The sequence below is a fragment of the Aquila chrysaetos genome, chromosome 12 (assembly GCF_900496995.4).
Source record: "Aquila chrysaetos chrysaetos chromosome 12, bAquChr1.4, whole genome shotgun sequence".
Classification (NCBI taxonomy): domain Eukaryota; kingdom Metazoa; phylum Chordata; class Aves; order Accipitriformes; family Accipitridae; genus Aquila; species Aquila chrysaetos.
Window position 1 is genome coordinate 28,866,643 of NC_044015.1, and position 19,043 is coordinate 28,885,685.

Below are 19,043 nucleotides of genomic sequence, written 5' to 3' on the forward strand. Positions count from 1 at the left end.
AGCGAGCAACTTTTCATCCTGATGCAGGGAGAAAAGTCAGAAATTTCCTATGAGGCAGAAATTCAGATTTTTATTAATATTTGTCTTTGAGCAGTGAGTAGAGATCCACTTCTTGCCAGATAATACAATGGATAAATATTGGCATTGCTTTTACATAGTGGAGTCAGTGTTAAGTGATTTGGGGGTTTTGGCTGGTTTGGTTTTGCTCAGTGTTGTGTGTGTGTGTGGGGGGGTATTTTAGCATAAATGATGATACTTGATGTTTCTAACCCTTTTAACTGTGAATGACTGAATCAAACTTTAGAGGGCTATTACTCTAGAGATAAGATTGAGATATGCCCTTTCTTTAGTCCGCCAGACTCTATACCCTATAAAGTGTGCATTATAGAATACCCTTCTTATCCCTCTATCTCTAACCTCACTGCTGCATCCATCCTGAAACCCTTTTTACTACTCAAAAAAAAAAACCAAGCAAAAACCAGGAATTTTGAAGAAGAGGAGCTGATAACAATCTCAAATGTTGTTAAAAGTGAACACTTATTAATATTTTAAATAACTGAATATATTGCAAGTTCTGAAGAATTAAAATTAGTTTTAAAGGCTCTATAGATCAAATTAATTTCTTGAGTAGAACTAGAAATGTCCCTTTCAGGATAAGAAGCCACTGGAAAATCTCCTTGATACTTTTCTAATTCTCCTCAATATTCTTCTTATCCTTCTCTTTCACTAAAGGAGATTTATCTTTTATTTAAATAGCACTAGATACATTTCACATAGAAAACTAACTTCAAAAGTACGGAGCTTTCTTCTTACCATCAATTATTAGAGCCCTCCAGGTGTTTAGTCTCCTACAAAATTACAGAGAACTTCTTAGGTTTTTGACAGATTCAGGAGGGGTTACATAGCCAAGAAATTCACCTTCAGTGTCAAAAGACTTATCTGCTCATGGCAAGCTGATTTATTTTTTTTTAACTGTTCTACTCCTCTGAGGCCTATAATACCTATGTATTTGTGTATAAACTAGGGATTTATTCAAGATTCTGTAAAGATCGCAACAAGGAGCATTATTTTCCTGAAATTATGTCACAACGTAAAGCTCTTGCAAATGGCAAATGTAAGGATTTTCATAACAATCATTAAAGGGAAGAGGCTGTGGGATACGCTGCTCTTGTTGTAACCAGACTTCAGGAGTGGCTGATGCTCACTGCTCACCCAAGGACAGCCTGGCCAAACACTGGGTTGATAAATACAGGTGGCTTCTGAGACACAAGGGCTTGTAGCACTGCTGCAGACATAACACCTCTGAAAATCAATTCGGACTTGTATTCTCTTCTATTCTGTTTCTTTCTGAGATTTATTTCAGCTGAATGGCTGCCAGTGCTCTCTTTATTACTGTCTCTTGGAGCCTACAGCCACTTCAGCCAACCGGCCCTGTCTAACTCTGTCTTCAGTATGTTTTGAAGTTGTTTTGGCTGAAGGAGGAACCAGTGATTGTAGAAAAAGCCTCTTTTTCTCCAAGCCATTGCTGGGCTTTATATTTTCTAACACTGGAAACAGATCACAAAAGGGTGGGAGGGAAGGGAAGTCCCCCAAAGTCCTTCTCTACGACTGCTCTGCTTCCACCCTCAGGACAGGCTATCTGTGAAGATCAGATAATATCTGAGATGCAGCAGCTTCTCAACACGGCGCCAGCAGAATCTGCAGAGCCCTGGCAGAAGCATGCTAATGTCTTTGGGGTAGTTACTTTATGTTCATTTAAAATGCAATTAAACAGAACAAATACTGTGAGGAAATGGACAAGATTTTACATTTGCATTCAAAAATTAGGGGGAAGATCTTTTCATCACATTATAAATTTTATATAAACATTTTGGAAGGGAAAAATATGTGGCGATAGTATACACTGATATAATGAAATAACTGGAATGATGGTATTGTTGTCCATGGGGTCAAAAATTGTTCCCAGAAAAGAATTAATAATTTACGGCAGTGTTTATCCCTGTAATTAAATACTGTGATTGGGAGCCACATCCTGCCTAGTTGTTTTAAGTCTGCAAAAATTAGTCCTAAACTCTAGAAATGGAAACTTACATGAAAAAAGTACCTTTAGAAGGTTATTTTATTTTCTGTCTAAAAGGCTCCTTTGCTCTGATTTAGAATGGGATGAGCCTTACTTTCAAACAGAATTCTGGATGCAGGCAAGGGAAACCATGGGATTTGTCATGGAAAGGGAATTGGGAAAGAGGAACAAATCTATGCTTTTGTACTTCTAGTGCAGTTGTACTTAATGGTAATAACATATTTCTTAACAAGTTTAAGGTCTATGGTGCTAGATGCTGTCAGCTGGAGCACACCTACCTGGCCATTGAAGGACGTGACAAACCTTCTGGTTAGGCCTTCTCTGAGCTTGAATAAGGCATTTTCTGTGTAAGGTCACAGAACTAAAATTGTAATAAAGCAGTAATATTGAATAGTACTTTTCTGGGAGCATCTTCTGAGCCAGTATCCCTTATACAGCTCTTTAAATACGCCAGGAGTTTAATTCTAATCCAGAGTAAAGGGATGAATTCCCATTTCAATGAACTTTACTGGATGAATGCAAAAGCAAAGGCTTAGCTTTTGGCAGGCTACCTCCCCTGTTTTTTCTGCCTAACATTAATGAGTTTGATATTAGCATAATATAACCACTGCATTTCATTTCTAACCTGAATAATTAAAAAAAAAAAAAAAAGCTGGAGGCAGAGGGAGAATGGGGGAAGGGGAAAATTGTTTGAAATACAATCTGCCCTGGTTTCAACTCTTGGGTACTAATCTTTCTTGGCAAGCTGAATACACTGAATTTGTTTGTGCTGCTGAATGTGTAGAACAGAGCACATGTAAGTGGGGGAAAAACATGAATTCCTGCTTGCCCTTGAACAATTGGGCAAGCAGATCAGCCCTGCAATTCCTTATGCCCCATAAATCCACACAAAGGTAGGCACAGGGGAGGGCAGCTTCTCTAAATAGCTGAGAAATATTAATAGCAAGAGGACTTGAAAACACTGTGTGCCTATGGGAGCAATGAAGAATTGCAATTGCAATTGCAGTCTTGCAATTGCAAGGACTGAATCCCTCATGCTGCCTCTGGGTTTGGAAGACCATGAGGTTGAATATGATACTGTGGGAGCCACGCTTACTCAGATAATACCTGTGTAGATCACAAATGTGCTCAGGTCCTCAACGAGCTTGGTAGTAAGTCATGTCCTTCCTTATTACCACCACAGAAACACACAATTACAAGTGCCACAACCAGGCACTATTAAAAAAATCTCTTTTTGTCCAGTGAGCACTGACTAAGATACAGCTATGGGGTCATCATACAAAAGCAATCCGTTATTTTGATTAGCGTAACACTTAAAGGCCAGCTTGCACATTAACTATTTTAATTGTCAACTACAACAGCACTGTGGTGTAACATTAAAGGTGCTCTAAAGTTTGCTGTTTGCTGATGGTGCATGACAGTTCTGCAGACCATAACACTTTCACAAATGCTCTGAGGCAGGCAATTTTTTTTTTTTCCTGTGTAGTTTGAATTAACATGAGTTTGTCTGAGAGAAGTCCAGATGGCTGGATTGTTATTAGTCACCCACACATACTATTCTCTTGTAGAAAGAATGAAAATTTAAGTTCTGAAAAATAAAGAAGAGGTTGTTTGGGGTTTGGGGGGTTTTGGTTTTGTTTTTTTAATCTGATTCTGTAATTCCTTGATGAAAACATTATTTTTCTTCAGTTTGAATGAAATTCCAGGGAAGCTGCTCCAGCTTTATTTAGTAATTGTCCAGTTTTCTTCCCCATAAACAGTCATATGTTTGTTGTTGTTCCCTCAGCTGCCTTTGGATGTTTTCCTGAATAAGTTTTGTATCTCTATATTCCCTTAACCCTTAAAGGTTAGAGAGAATTTGCTGAGGAGCCTCTCACTTGTTTTCCTGCCCTCAGGCAATGGTCTGCCTCTGACTCCTGTATCTTCCTGCATCACCCCCTGGGACAACATGAAGTGGCCTTGTTTCCTTAAAGCATAGAGTAAATCTTAATGATGGATTTTTCACTCTGAATCCCACTAGTGTCCTCTGAGGTAGCCCTCCTCCCTCAGTTCTCTTTCATCCCCTTTTCTTTTTTGCAAGCCTATAGTTGGATAATTTTATTTTTTTTTTAGTTTTAAACATCATTATGAGGTCAAAGAGGCCAGTCAATATCTGCTGGGGCTGCTAGCTGCTCCCACAGTCAAATCTAGCCTTCTGCCACCACGTATCCTATAAAACCCTTTTTTTCATTGATGATAGTATTTGAATTCAGAGTTTACTCTGTAGTTTTTTAGTCTTGATGAGATTATGGAAGAGATTTTTTTCAAAGGCATAAACAAAACTTAGATGTCCAAGTCCCATTGGCTTTCAGCACCAATGGTCTGTGCCAGAAGCATTTTGTGCCCTTGACAATCTTCTCCTATTTCTTAAACAAAGATGGTACAAATAAAAGGTTCTTTCATTTTAGAGGAATTTTGTAGAGATCATAAATTAAGGCTTAGATAGATAAACAATTTAAATCCAGTATGCTTTGTAGTGGAACTATGCCCCAGAGTGCACTATGTACTAAGACCCAGAGCATGCTTAATGCAACAGTAGTCAGGGCCTTTGCTGATTTACTGCCAGATGTGCAAGACCCCTCAGGATCTCCTAATGCGGGGAGAGGGGCTGAGTGCGGAGCTTGCTGGGGTGGGTCAGAGGGAACCAACAAGGGACTGGGAGGTGGCAGGTGTCCAGTGTGAGGAAATGGAATATTTATGGAGAAACCAGATGGAGCGAGGATCTCTCTTCCTGTCTTGCTTCTCTCTCAATTTGGGGAAGTCTCTCTCTGCATTACTGCATGACATAAAATTTGGCAGTTGTGGTGACTACTGTATGAGGAGACTGCTAAAAATATTAAGCTTCCAGCAGATGAAAAAGCAATAGGATATGAGCTACCTAATCAGCTTTCTACACCTCTCACCTCTACAGATTGAAGTACTTAACTGTATACTATTCATTAAGTAAAATCCCACTGCTGAATTCTGTTTACCAGGTAGAGAGACTTTTTTTTGTCACTGTTCCAATTAATTGGTGCTTCCTGTGCACGTGGAAAGAATCACTAAGCTCTGATTCATCGTAGCGAGTCCCCCCGCTGTTGCGGATAATAGTGGAGTGGGGGTGGGTATGGCTGACTAATATGCCTTTAAATTCCATTTGGGTTACAAGCTCTTAAGGCGTAATGATTTTTTAGGTACTCTGTCATGTCTCACAATGTCACATCACATAAGGTAAATATGACTCATGTAATCCAGTTTGATACATTGCCATTAGAGTAAGCTGAAGGGGATTTTTTGTGCAGTGAAATACCCCATGTGAAGTGTTTTTTTTCCCTGCATTTTAGTGTTTCTGGTGGGAATGTTTGCAGGAGTGCAACCAATCCTTCCTGTTTAGCCTCAGACAGAAGAATCTCAAGAGCCTCTTTGGAGTCCCTTGACATGGCTGAGCATGGCACAGTTAAAACATCTACTGAAAGCAGTGTGAAAGTGGCAAGTTTTGACCCTCAGGAAGACAAAAAATATGGCTATTTTAAGAGAGAGAACCTCTTAAATCCCTCTGGTAAACAGCAGGAGTTGCAGTCTGTCAGTGTCTCAGAGTCTCTGAAATCTGCTGAACCATTTGGCACTGCCTCAGAGTTGGAAATGTTTTTTCTTCTTCATATGATAATAGGAAAAGGGGAGATTTTGTTGGGGTTCTTGTTTTTTTGCTTTGTATTTTCTGATTTTGTTTTGTATTTAACATCAAGGAGACGCCTCACAGTAGTAAGAAACAGTCCCATATAGACATTTTTTTCTACTTTTTGCTTGCCAGGTAAACACAGTGATTTGGTGTTCTAGCTAACAGGAGGTAAATAGGGAAATGAGGAGGCATTTCAACAATCGGGTCACTGCTATTTCTTAAAAGTGGTGGCTAAAATAAATTAAAAAAAAAAAAAAAAAAGCTGTTGCATAAACTCCTGGAACAATAGATTGCTATTTCCTCGCCCATTTTGGTGGGGGTGGAGTCGCTGAGATGGAGCCGATTACCCAGGCTGCAGGGCAGTGTAGCATTGCACAAATAGCCGAGCACAGGCTGTGCTTTCCAAGGAGAGCCTTTGGATTGTTTGGAGTCCACCAGGAAGTCAACTCTGCCCTGGTTTCCGATGCGATTCAATAGGCTATTTTCCAGAGATGTCTGGAGCCAGAATAAAGCCTGTCTGATAGGCCCGTCGAGAATATTCCCATGATTATAAAACCACAGGGGGACAACTTGTTTTGGGAGGTGCACTGACAACTAATGACAAAACAGTCTATGCATTATCAAGCAGATATTGTGTTCTTGAATAAAGGACTGATAATGCCTGGGCACACAGGGCTGCTTTCTGCTCACAGCTATAAACAGATGACTACTACAGACTTCAAATAGCTGCGTGTAACTTGGAGGAGAAACTCAAAGTTTTTCCTCTGAGGTGTACTTTATTTATTACTAATTCTCTCTGTGCCCTCCACCTCTCAAAACTCACTTCTGCAATGCATTCAGTTCTTTGAGCTGGGCTGTAGCCTCATACACCTCCAAGAAGGGGTACAGCGTAAAGAGCTTTGGCTTCTAAACTGTTGCCAGATCTAGTTACAGCAGAGAGGATGGTACTTGTCCTTCTAGCACCAGGCTTCCCCTTCCCACATACTTCCCTCATAACAGCAGGAGAAGCTAGTGAGGCATCAGTGCTCTGGACCCTGTCCCTTCTCACAAATGCCTTTGTCACACAGGGTGGTCGCAGCCTCCTGTCTCCCTTGCTGTCCTGCCCTGGAAATTCATACTGACCTCTGAATATCTGGGATACTCGTGACTGAGCTTTTCTTCTTTCCCCCAGTGTTTATTTCTTTGGTCTATAATGCTTCCTGCCAGCTACATGTTATTGCAGTCAGAAAGGCTTTTCAGATATGAATGCCTAGCCCTTGCCTGGAGTGAACTTTTACCGCAGTCATTGTCATAGAGGCATCTGGATGTGAATAGATCCGTCTGACTCAAGTGTAGCACTCCCAGTCCCTTTTACTTTGTTCACCTGCGTAGTTCCACTAACTACTGCTCATTAAGTGTTCCTCCTTTGGACCGAGGCTAATGGAATGAGTCCAAATATGTCACCTATTTTCCTTGAGGAGGTATTAATGTATCCTGAAATCCTACTCCTTCCCTCTCTGGGCACAAAAGAACTTAACAACTGCAGAAGTATTTTGGTTCTTCTGTACGCGATGGCTGAGAGAGGGACAAGGATACAGGAACACTTAGGAACATTTCATCCTGAGAATAGCATTCCATGGTATTTTGCAATGATGCCGAACAGGAAGAACAAGGATATTCAGTTCATCTGGTTATTTTGGAGACAGTCTTCCTTGCAGTAGGATGGACCAGGATTACTTAGGTAGCTGGAATATGAATTGGTATCTGTGAAATAACTTGAGAAACTATTGGCAACAAATAAAACTATTCTAAATTTCAAGTCTTGTCAAGGACATATGTGCAACTCCCACTCTGAATAGTGTTTATGGAAGAAAAATAAGGATCTGGGGCACTTGTGTTCTTTATTGTGCATGATGCTGAATACAGGGCAAAGAAAAAATCCTGCACCAGCTAAAGCAAATGACACAATTCTGATAGACTGACAGAAGATGATATTGCACTCACTGTTTAACTTTTCCTCATCTTCTATCCTTTTTACCAAATCACTTTGCAGCAAAATGTTAGACTGTTTCACACTGTCAGTTTTTAATTGGTGGAATTTGATCAGCACTAATATTAGTTCCAAGGACTGTTGATAGGAGTTTAAAACTTGTCTGTTGCTTCTGCCAAGTACTTTTTACAGGGGGAGAGAGAACCTGCTTCTGCTCTCACTGAAAGAGTGGAAATCAGAGCAGTTCTCCTGAAATCAACTTACTGTCCGTTGCAAAGATGATCAGTAGCAGAGAAAGAGTGGCTTTTAAAAAGACTGCTGGTGTATGGGCAACACAAAGCTGCACGTTGTGACACTTCTAAAGAAAAAGAGGCAAGAGATTCAATGCTTGCTTTACGGATCTCACAGCTGGACTGCTAAGGTAGGAAACATAAGCAACGTATCATGTCGGTCTTACAGGAGTGGAGAAAAGATGCTTCTCTCCCTGCACAGAGAAGCTGAGATGTTGCAGTACTTTTTCTAATCCATGCACATAATATATGGTACTCGTGAGCTTCAGCTTAAAAAAAGTAAAAATGCAGTGTGCTGCAGTGTGTGTGTGTTTGTGTTTGGATTACAAAAGAATTTTAGATGCATATTTTCTGCCAGCACACCACCTTGCTGCTGTGCAGCTTGACTGACTTCAGAGTATTTAAAGGGGAAAAATAAAAAGGTTGCTTAAGGGTTTAAAGATTAATAAGGATGGCAAAATCTTCCATAACTAGGCAACAGTTTCAGGCCTTTGTGCTCACGTGTCTTTTCTGATTCTTTTTTATAATCTTATTTCACTGCAGATGGGTGTGGGGTGGAACAACAGTGTATGATGTCAGGACAGAGATTATCAGCAGAAATTAGTCAAATTTTCAGTGTTTTCATGAAGTAACCATTTCCATGCTCCAACAGAACAACAGAAGAGTCCTGTGCTGTTATTTCCATGGCACAATGATGAGCAATCCCAGCTGAGGTGTTCTGAGTGATGGAGATACACAAACTCAAGAGGGGAAGTACCACTGGGTTTTTGGGGGGAGGTTTCAGGATAAGCAATGTGTTCCAAGTAATATCTCTCACTAAGGCATTTGGATCTTCTGTTATTTGAGAACAGAAAGGACTCCTCTTTCCCTTTATCAGTTGTACGTATGGGCTTGCATAGATATGCAAGCACACATACACACTTCTGTCTCGTACGTTTGCTGACCTGTCATGTACTCTACAATTAAGATGCTTCACTCCTGAATTACTGGATGTCACTTTGAAAGTCTTCCCACATATCTCTGTTTTCATTCAGAAGAGCAGTAATGCCTTAGAACTCTCAAAAACAAACAACTTGGCTTTTATGATTTTCTGTTTTGAATGAGGGAACTATTTGCTAAAATTCAGATGTGCTTTTGATCTTTTTTCATGAAAATACAAAATTTCTAAAATGGAAAAATGATTTTAAACATTGCCTCAAACAATCCCTCATTGCATGTTTTTCAGAGTTTTGTATTAAAGAGGTTTGCTTTTATTAAACAAATACGAAAAGCCACATTGAAGAGGCATAATACTAGTACTTGGTTTGTGTCTGGGAATGCTAAGATTAATTCTGTTCAGGATTTAACAAACATCCACCTTCAAAGATATCAGTCTGTTTGAACTCAATTTAATCTACAGTAAGTGTACAGGGCTAATGCATATGGAAGAAATGGCTGTGCTTCTCCATATCTAAAATGGTATAATATACAAAGGCCAAGTAGCTTTTATGTTGGCCAATATTTTGAAGTATTCAGTTGCCAATCAAAAATGTCACAGAAATCATGTCCTAAAGAGATCTAAGTCTTTGTAGTCAGTTGAACTCAAGATACTGAATGGGAGGTGTAGTTTCTGGATCTGGCTAGAGTTAGGTATATGTTCCTGTTGGAAATACGAACACTAAAGTACTCTTAAGAAGAGATAAGAGTGAAAATGTGGCTTGAAGGTTAAATGAAAAGCAATGTGTTAATTTCCCTCAGACTGACCTTAAAGGTCTGTCAGAAGGATATAGAAAGTCTCCTAATGCAGGGAATGGTTGCACAGGGAGAGAAGGAGAAGAATTAATAAATTTGCTACATTGATGCAAATTGGGTATGTTCTACCAAAATAATACTTCTTAGGTAATTTTTTTTTTCATCAGGGTGATTAAGCCAAATCCTGACATTATCCCACGCAGTGTAGTTCTGCAGAGATTGACAGAACAACTGCATTTGGGCCTTTGTATTTGAGCGATGAAATTTTGGGGGTTGGGCAATGTATGTGGCATAGCCACTGAAAAGCCCATGCAGGAGAGAGAAAAGAGCTCTGATTTCATGAGGAAGGTGGGGATGAAAGCAATGTTTTCTGCAGAAGAAGGTGTGCAAACAAATCTTTTGTGGGAATGGCACCCAGGAGGAGATGGGGTAGGCAGTGGGGCTGCAGATGGAGGCAGGATGTTCTGCAGTCAGTGCTGAATTCCCTGTGGGTCCTATGGAGGTGCAAGGGGATTCCACAGCAGCCTGAGCAACTTCTGCAACCTCTTCTGCCAGCTGTCTATTTAATGCAAGATTGGTTTACGTAGGGATTTTTACCAGCTCCTTTTGTGCAACTTGCATACCTATTAGATTAGGTTCAAGTTTCACTTGCATCCATACTGTATCCAGATGGCATGGATAAACTGTCCAAGCCTACATCCTGTTCTGCACAGTAATTAAGATCCATAGCAGCTTAGCTGAGCATGCTGGTTGCCTGGCTCCTAGCTCCTACCACTTTCTCAGCATCACTATCTGGCCATAAAGGGGAACAGCTCTATTAGAAGGTACCTTTCCTTAATTGAGGGTGAAGTGTCCCAGCCACAAAGGAAGGCTGCTACTGTGCAGAGGCTCTGTCTCTAGAGCTAGATTATTCAGTAGAGCCTTGGTTCCTAGATTTTTTTTTATTTTTTTAACTTTGAAATCCTGGACTTATTCGAGAAGCTCAAAGTATTAGGAAAATGCTTCATGTTTCAGCAAATGTACAAGAGGTTCAGGGAACTGGCTACCACATTAAACAGTTACCCTGTGGCCTGCGCTGTAAATGAAGAGGAATAACAGTGGTTATTGAAACTTGTTCTACTTTGTCACAGAGCTACTGGAGCTGCCTGAGCAGCATTGCTTGCTTTTTGGAAACCCTAGAGGAGAATATGACCTAGGAACAATCATACCTCTGTAGTCCAATTGTTCCTATGCTTGGGAAAAAAAAAAAGTGAAAGGAAAAAGTGATCAGGGTAGCAATATTGTACAATGTGGCTATGTTTTCAAGTTACTCAGAAAGTCTATATACTGTTACATTGCTTTCAGACACAATAAAAGGCCAGTTATTAATCCTGCAATTACCCAGCCTTATCACTGCTATACACACAGGCTGACTGTGGCTGGACTTCTAGATGATATTGTTTTCATTATGGTGACCAAAGCAAAATTTAATTAGAGACCCATCTCTCAAATGGACAAGTGAAAAATATAAGGATTAGGAAATTAATCCTAATACTTAATTACATTAAGGTATTTTGCTGTTCTGGATGGGGAATTTTTTTGATACTCTGGGCAACTCTCTTCTATCAATTCACTCTTTAGTGGCTGCAAAGCATGATTACGGGGATGGGGGGAAATGCTGTTCACAACATTAAAAAGCATATCCTTCCTGTCAGCTCTGAGCACGGAACAGGAATATCTAATCAAAAGGGTTTGCTCTGGATCGTATCAGTTCCTGACCGCAAACTCTAAATCCACATTATAGGAGCAAGGCAAAATGATCTACAGGTAACAGAAATGGAAAAAATGAATTGATAGGGAGATCAGACTGTGACTAAATGGAAGCAGGGAGGCTGAAAGGCAGCATTTTAATAAGGAAGGCTTTTGTACGGTTTTCAGGTACAATTGGGCAGATTTGTATAAAACAAAATTTCATCCTGGAGACTATTTAAATTTCATTGATAAGAATGCACTTCATTGCTTCATTTAGAAGCTTCCACTATGGCTTTTTTTCCCCATTTGTATAAAAATAAGAACCATCTGTAAGGAAAAAGAAGAAGAAAAAAAAAAAAAACCACAACTTGTTTGTGTGACTGCTTTGCTGCTGTTGTTTAGATTTCTAGGAAACAGATGCATGTTTTTCATTTGGGGAAAGCATACATCTGTTTTGCCGAATTCTCTCCAGAAACCCTTAATTTTCCAGTAAGAGCTTATTCAATTACATTTGAAAATAAGAAACTTTCCCTCCATCATCTGTGCGCACACAGACATGTGTTACAAGGAAAAATGGTCATTTTGACACAGTGAGGAATTGTTTTCTCAGCAAATCCATAAGAGTTTGCAAAATGTTGTATAATAATTTAGGTTAGAAGAAGGAAAGAGAAGATAGCAACAAATTTACTTCTGTAATCTGTGAAAGGATATCTGCACAGTTGGAGCTGTTAGAGTCTCCTATTGAAGAGTGGCACACAATTTAACAAGGCTGAAACCAATAAGATTGTATAAATTCCTGTGTAAGGTTTAATAAAGATGTAATTCCTGTCTACTAATTTCTTAAACCATTCAATGGAATTCTATAACAGGGATATTATTCTCTCTTACATTCTATGGGATGGTTTAAATATTTTATAGGGAGGTTATCATTCTCTCTGTTAAATTTACGGGTCTTCCCCAGAAGGGGAAGTCATTTTATGTCTTCTGAATGTTAGTCTACTTTTGGATCCACTTCAAAAAATTACATGGTGTATTTTTCAATTGCTTCTTGTTTTGAAAAGAAACAAGTACTACAACATAACTTGTAATAGCATGTGACTCATGTTCATGTGTACCCATTTCAGGGTTTGGATTAAAGTATCTTCCATTAAGGTATCTTCCTTTGGCTAGGGGATTTTTATCTTCAGCATAGAAATAGAAGATGAAAAAAAATGCATAGTCAGTAGTTAAATCTTCGTGCAGAAGGAATCTAAGAGTACATCAAGAAGAGTAAACCTATTAACTTGTTCCCCTTCAGGGAGGAGATCCTACAGTAGTGATGCATTTTGGAAATAAATTTGAAGCAGGTGGACAGAGCAGCAGGAGAGCAGTATCAGGCTAATACAGCAGGAGGGCAACACCAGCCAGTTAGAAAAAAATGAATCGCAAGGACTGTAGGGGACTGCATATTAGAATTGCCAAGCTGAATATTTCCTACTGCATATCCTAAATAAATTAGACCTGCACAGAAATATGGGCAATGATAGCTCCCCACATGGCACAAATAGCAATGGAAATGAAAGCTGCCCATGTGTGCTCCGGTAAAGCTCTGAATGTTCAGGTGGGGTGTCACTTCAGTCCCATTTAAACCTGTCACCGTGAGCTAGGCCTGTGGATAGATGTAAATGTCCCCGTTGGTATTTTTTAATGATATTGCTGGTATTGTCTACACAGCAGTGGATTTCTTTCACTGTGACAAATACAGCTCTCTCTGCTTTATATTCCTCTCTAAAGCCAGTACTGGTGCCATGTGGTGGTGTGGGGCTGGTGGGAGATGAGAGCCCAGCAGGGAGGTCAGGGCTTCCTGAAGGAGCGGTGGGGAGGGAGAGACATCCCCAGATAAACTAGAGAGCAGGAGAACTGTACTGAGCTCCTGCCCCTGCGTGTCCAGTCAAGCCATGCTGCAGCCTCCAGGCATGCTTACCCAGGTCAAGACAGGGAGTTTATGTTTTCCCTTGAGCAGTGGATACAAGCAGCTGCCTTGAGTTAAAAGTGAGCACTCAAGTGGCAATATAGGACTAGGAACTTTTGTGCAGTGCCAGCCTAACCACTAACATTTCAGAAAGGGGTAGAAGAGATGGCTTTGTTAAACCACTCTGCTATGGACTTAAAATACCCTGGCCTTGAGCACACTACCCAGGATGCCGCATGGAGCAGGACAGGTCCAGTCATCCTCAGCCTTTACCTTGCCAGAATAGACCCCGACTCCCTTGATTTGTCACACTAGCTAGTGTGTGGCTGCTTGCATTAAAGTCCATTAGTTTGTTCATTTATCCATGCCTCTGCTGCTCTGCTTCTGGAGGTCTGTGATGTTGGCTGGTGCTCCTTGCGCAGCTGTTGGCAGTAACTCTGCCTGGATGTTGCCCACCTGCTTGTCTGTCCATAGATGCCTGATATTTCACCTGCTGTCACTCTGGCTATATCTTTTCTTTCTTCTGTGGCAGCTGGCCTGGTTGTGGGTTGATTTGTTGCATGCAGTGCTTTTCCTCCCCTGACTGCATACCTTAGGCTACAAATTACACTCTGAATTTTCCATTCCACAAGGGTGCAAAGCAAAGCCTGTTGAACGCAGCAGAAATCTCCTGCTGACTTCAATGGGACGCTGAATCATATCCTAAATCACTGATGCTATGGGGTTCACCATAGAGTTTAGCTCTTTGCTCAAAATACTGCACATCTGGGAATAGTTTCCAGAAAATTATATTTTCCTAGAAATGTCCCTGCTCCCTTATAGAGGTTTCTTAACATTTCTGCTTCTAGGCCGCTCCTCCTCTTCTTTTAAGTACCAGTCCCGAGAATGTGTCTTTAACAATTTCAGCCTGACGAATGTTCCTCATAAAGTGTCTTTGTCTGTATTTTGCTTTGCCATTTTTCCAGTGCAAATGGTTTCCTGCTGCTGAAGAAAGCGCTCTTCCAAGGAACACATCCTCCCTTTAGTCTGCTGGGAATGGATCTGATTTTTTTTGAAAGAGGGAAGTTCTCTGTTGGACCTTTTAAAAGAGTTGCCGGAGTTTCCAGACATCCCTGGGGCTCCTCGGTCCTCCCAGTAGATTTCACAAATCAATGAGGCACTCAGCATTTTTTTTACTCTCTCCTCTTTATTTCACTGCTTCACAGAGGAGCTTGAGGTACTGGGACAGTGCCCACAACTAAGGCCCCAGTGGGTAGAGGTCCATTAACAGTATTTCTTAAATAATTACAGTGTTCTATTATGCAGTCTTGTACCATGTGTGCCTTTGTAGTGGCTGCCTTGTGAAATTCTTTCCGCTTTAATTAGTGGAGTGTCAACATTTGTCTTCTAACCATGGCTGTAGAAGACATTTAACACTGTTATAAAACATCATCTGAAAACTGACAGGCATTTTAGTCTAGAACCATGTTTCTAAACTTCATTGTAATGAGTTTGCTGTGATTAGGTTAGAGGAGACAGCAATAGGGACATCATACAGATTCAGGTATTTGTTTTCTATTTCAATAAAGAAAAGAATATATGACCAAAGTTAATCCATTGCAACACCAGCCTTGGAGCTTTTGGGATGTGTCCCATCAAGGCTGGAGAAAGGCAGAAATAGGATGTCAGGATGGAGCCTCAGGACATGTGTGCTGGGGGCTATCGGGCCAAATAGGTGGGGTAGAACAGCTTTGTGATGCTGATGCCATGCACATACCCCAGCTCCTCCCACATTGCAGCACCACAGGCCATGCAGAAAGCAACACCACTTACATTGCACTCTCAATTTTGAGAACATTGCTTCCCAGTAGTCTCCATTTTCAGGCCACCTAAGCAATAAAATAACTTGCCTAAATAGAAGAAGGCAAATCTCATTTGCAAATAATTGTAATGAAGTTTGAGACTTTCAGTTCTTACAAGTAAGAAAATTTCTAGCAATTGAATATAAACAGTGATGATCTATGCTAAATCAATTTTATGTTCATAAAAGTCACGCATCATTAAACTTCCAGCAAAAAATGACATGGGCTTTTGGCTTCTGCTCTATCTGCTTTATTTCTTTTGGGGTACACACCTTGCCTCAAGGTCGTGACTTACAGACATTTTCAAGGGACTGGTGCTGATTCTTATTTTTGAGGTCTGGTTGCCAAAATGTTCCCAATGTATCAATATTAATTTAATTATTGTGAAGCTGAAATAGATGAGGTTTGGTTTGGGGTTTTTTTTGGTTGAGTGGTTGGTTTGGGGGTTTTTTTGCACTGCAAGGTTTTGCTGATATGTTTACTAATTTAAAAAATGTGGTGATGAATATAGTGTCAGATAACAGCCTCAACTGATACCCTCTTTTTAAGATAGGAAGCACATAAAAAATGAAGCTTCCACAGGTGGACTATTGTAAAGCTGATCTAGAGAGTAAAGTACCTACAGGATGGATTTACTGTTGCTCACTATCTAACAAATGGGCTTGCGCTGTTCGTAATTACAGGAGATTCTGCAGAGTGTGTGACTTCCTTCACAGGTTAAACAGTTTGAATATATTGCCTCAGGAGCAAAGGGTCAGTTCTGCCAGTTTTGTGAAAGACACTTGTTGGGAATCCTGTGGACACAAGCTCTAGTTCATCCATGCCAGTCAAGAGAGAAATTTGGTGGTACACTCCCAAGACCAAACTAAGGAATTAGGATGAAGATGAAGGAGTTAAAAACAGAACTTATGAAGTTAAAAACAACAACAAAAACCCCAAACAGGTTAAGTTGGACTTATTCCTTTTCAAAGAGCTCCTAAAATGGGTGATTGAGGGATAGAAAACCAAAGTCCTTTTCTTCAGCTATAGATTGACTTTATCACTGGAAAAACATACAAAGTTCAGTGTAACTGGAGTCAGGTTAAAAATAATTTATATGCGTATGTTAATATGGAAATCTGAAGGATTTCTGAAACTATTCTTTTTTTAAAAACAAAACTCCTCAAAAAATATTTATTCAATACTTTAGGAAAAATATGGAATTCTAAAAAGGTAAACAGCTTCAAAGGCTGTTTTAACCAGTGAGGTTAGATATCCCCCTTGTTTTCTAGATATTCCTACAATAACAAGAGAAGAAAACAGAGGTGCAGTACAATCGCTGATGAGTGAGAAAGAAAATCAAAAGTAGGGCAACAAGACTTATGCACAATTGATGAAAAATTTACCTGCTTCACCTGACACTTCACTATTGACTTTATATAATGTGGAAAACAATCATAACAGAAATGGTAATATACAGTATCAGTAACTGAAAGCAGCACAAATTGAGTGCAAACAACATGAAAAGAGAAAGTCACCAGTCCAGTTAGTCAATAAAGATCACAATTTTCAAGGACCATGCTTGAATCACTGTTATTAATCAGGCTTCCAATTTACAACAGATGATATTGTGCAGTCGGTGATTGATAATCCTTTCGGGCGTAATGTCGGTTCTTCCTTGAACCATGAAGACACAGTTTGTGTGTGTTTGAGAACTCATAGATTGGTGAGCTCCACAGTTCACCAGCTGCCCAAATTACTTTCTGTTGAAAAAAATGCTTTTATTTGGGGGAGGGGAGGAGAGGAACCAATTTGTAAAATTTCTGTTTTCTTTTTTTTTTTTTTGTTAAGGTATGGAGGTGAATTTGCAACACATTGAACATAAACGTAAAAGCTATTAGAAGCAATTGTTCTATAATAAAACATGATGTTGCTAGAGCACAAACATCTGTCACTCATGCAGACATCATCCTGTAAACCCATCTAACTAACTCCATTTTCCCTTCTGATTGTATCAGGGTAGCTTGCGGCATGACAGTGATTTGAGTGACAGACGTCCAACCTGGAACAGTGCTATGCATACTTATGTTTGTTTACAGGGCCTCATCACTCCTGAAAGATGTAAATTTTAAAATTTGCTTTTACTGAGAAAAAGAACCATGAGGAAAAGGTGGTTACCTTGGAACACAGAGTCAAAGTTATTGTAGGGCTCTGGTTTTCATAAAAATTTTACCTAGTTTTTAAATTGACTTTTTGATTTTCTAATGAAAAAGAGCATGAATAATTTAAATGTAGAATGCGTTTTCTGTATTAGAACCATACTATACCAATACAACGGAAGAGACAACACTCAAGACACAGCTTAACTTAATCCTCTTCTTCCTAGACTTTGATTACAATCTTCAAAACAGCTATAGAACCTCTATATTAGAGGCAGAATTTCCCTATCTTCCTATTAAATTATTGTTAGATTTCTGGAATGCAAACTTAATAAATTTAATCAATGAGATTTTAATTTTTGTATGTGTCCTCAGCACTGTAATGAAAATTGGCTAATTATTTAAAACTTCTAGATGCAGAGCACTGGAGACTTTTGCATTTCAAGATATTAAAAACCCTCTCTATGTAAAATGTTTTTCAATTTTTCTGTTACGCGTCTATTATAACAAATCAATTCCCAATTCTGACATGCTTGTGAAGAATCAGACAGTTTTGTTTGTGGTATGGGCATGACAATCTGAATACTTACACTTCCATTTCAGTCCTGTTTGACCATATCTGTAGTTTCTTTGCAGTGTACCAGATGTAATGGGTCACGTATCCTGTACAAACAAAGCTTTCTGCCCTGAGATCTGCAATGTAGGCGAAATATGGTCCCTCGCCAATAAAACCATGCTCTCTCTTTAATGATACCAATCTGTAAGTTGGCATTTTGCATTATGTGCTTATTTGTCAAGCAGTAAATTGATTTGTTCGAGTGAGAAGGAGAATAATGTGCAACCTAATAATCTTGAACTACTGTAGTGTAGGACAGAAAGGTTTAGGTGCTTATTTTCCAAAGACCATGCTCTCATTTCAAATCTGTGCTCTTTGACCTGAAATAAAAAAGAAGGGGAAAGAAAGGTAATTTCTACCTGATCATTGTTTCCCTAGCCTGGGTCCTCTGATCTGATGTCCATCAGGCAATCAGCACGGTCAGCTGACTTCTTTCAAAACTGCATCCATTTTCTCTTTCATGTTCATGGCTTTCTGCAGAGGTAACCTGTGAAGACCAAAGAAAGGTAGGTGAAGTGTTGGTGAATATCTTGGGAAGGATCTCTGGATGGAGTTTTCTACAAGGCAGGAGAGAAAACTGTCTTGACTAAAGTTACTAGGGAAAAAGTTAACTGAATGATAGTAATATTCAGTTGGTTTTTAACTGTCAGTTTTAAAGAAGAGATGCAATCTTTATACACTGAGCCAGAATATTTCATCTTAAACATTTGTCCAGGATACTGGACCAACAAATATTCATAACTGACTATACTTTTTTCTGATAACCACTGATTCTGTGATAACAATGTTCATTTTCACAGAAATAAAAAGCTTCTGTCTTGAACAGTTTTTCATTTTGAAGCCTGTGTTACCTTAAATCAGGTACTAAATGACTAGTGTCTGAACTTCCCATAGTAATAATAAAACAGCCTTCCCCAGTGGCTTCCTCCTCCCCAGATCTTACTGATTTATGGCCAATTCTGGAGCACGGGTTTCTGTCATGTCTATTACTTATTTTAT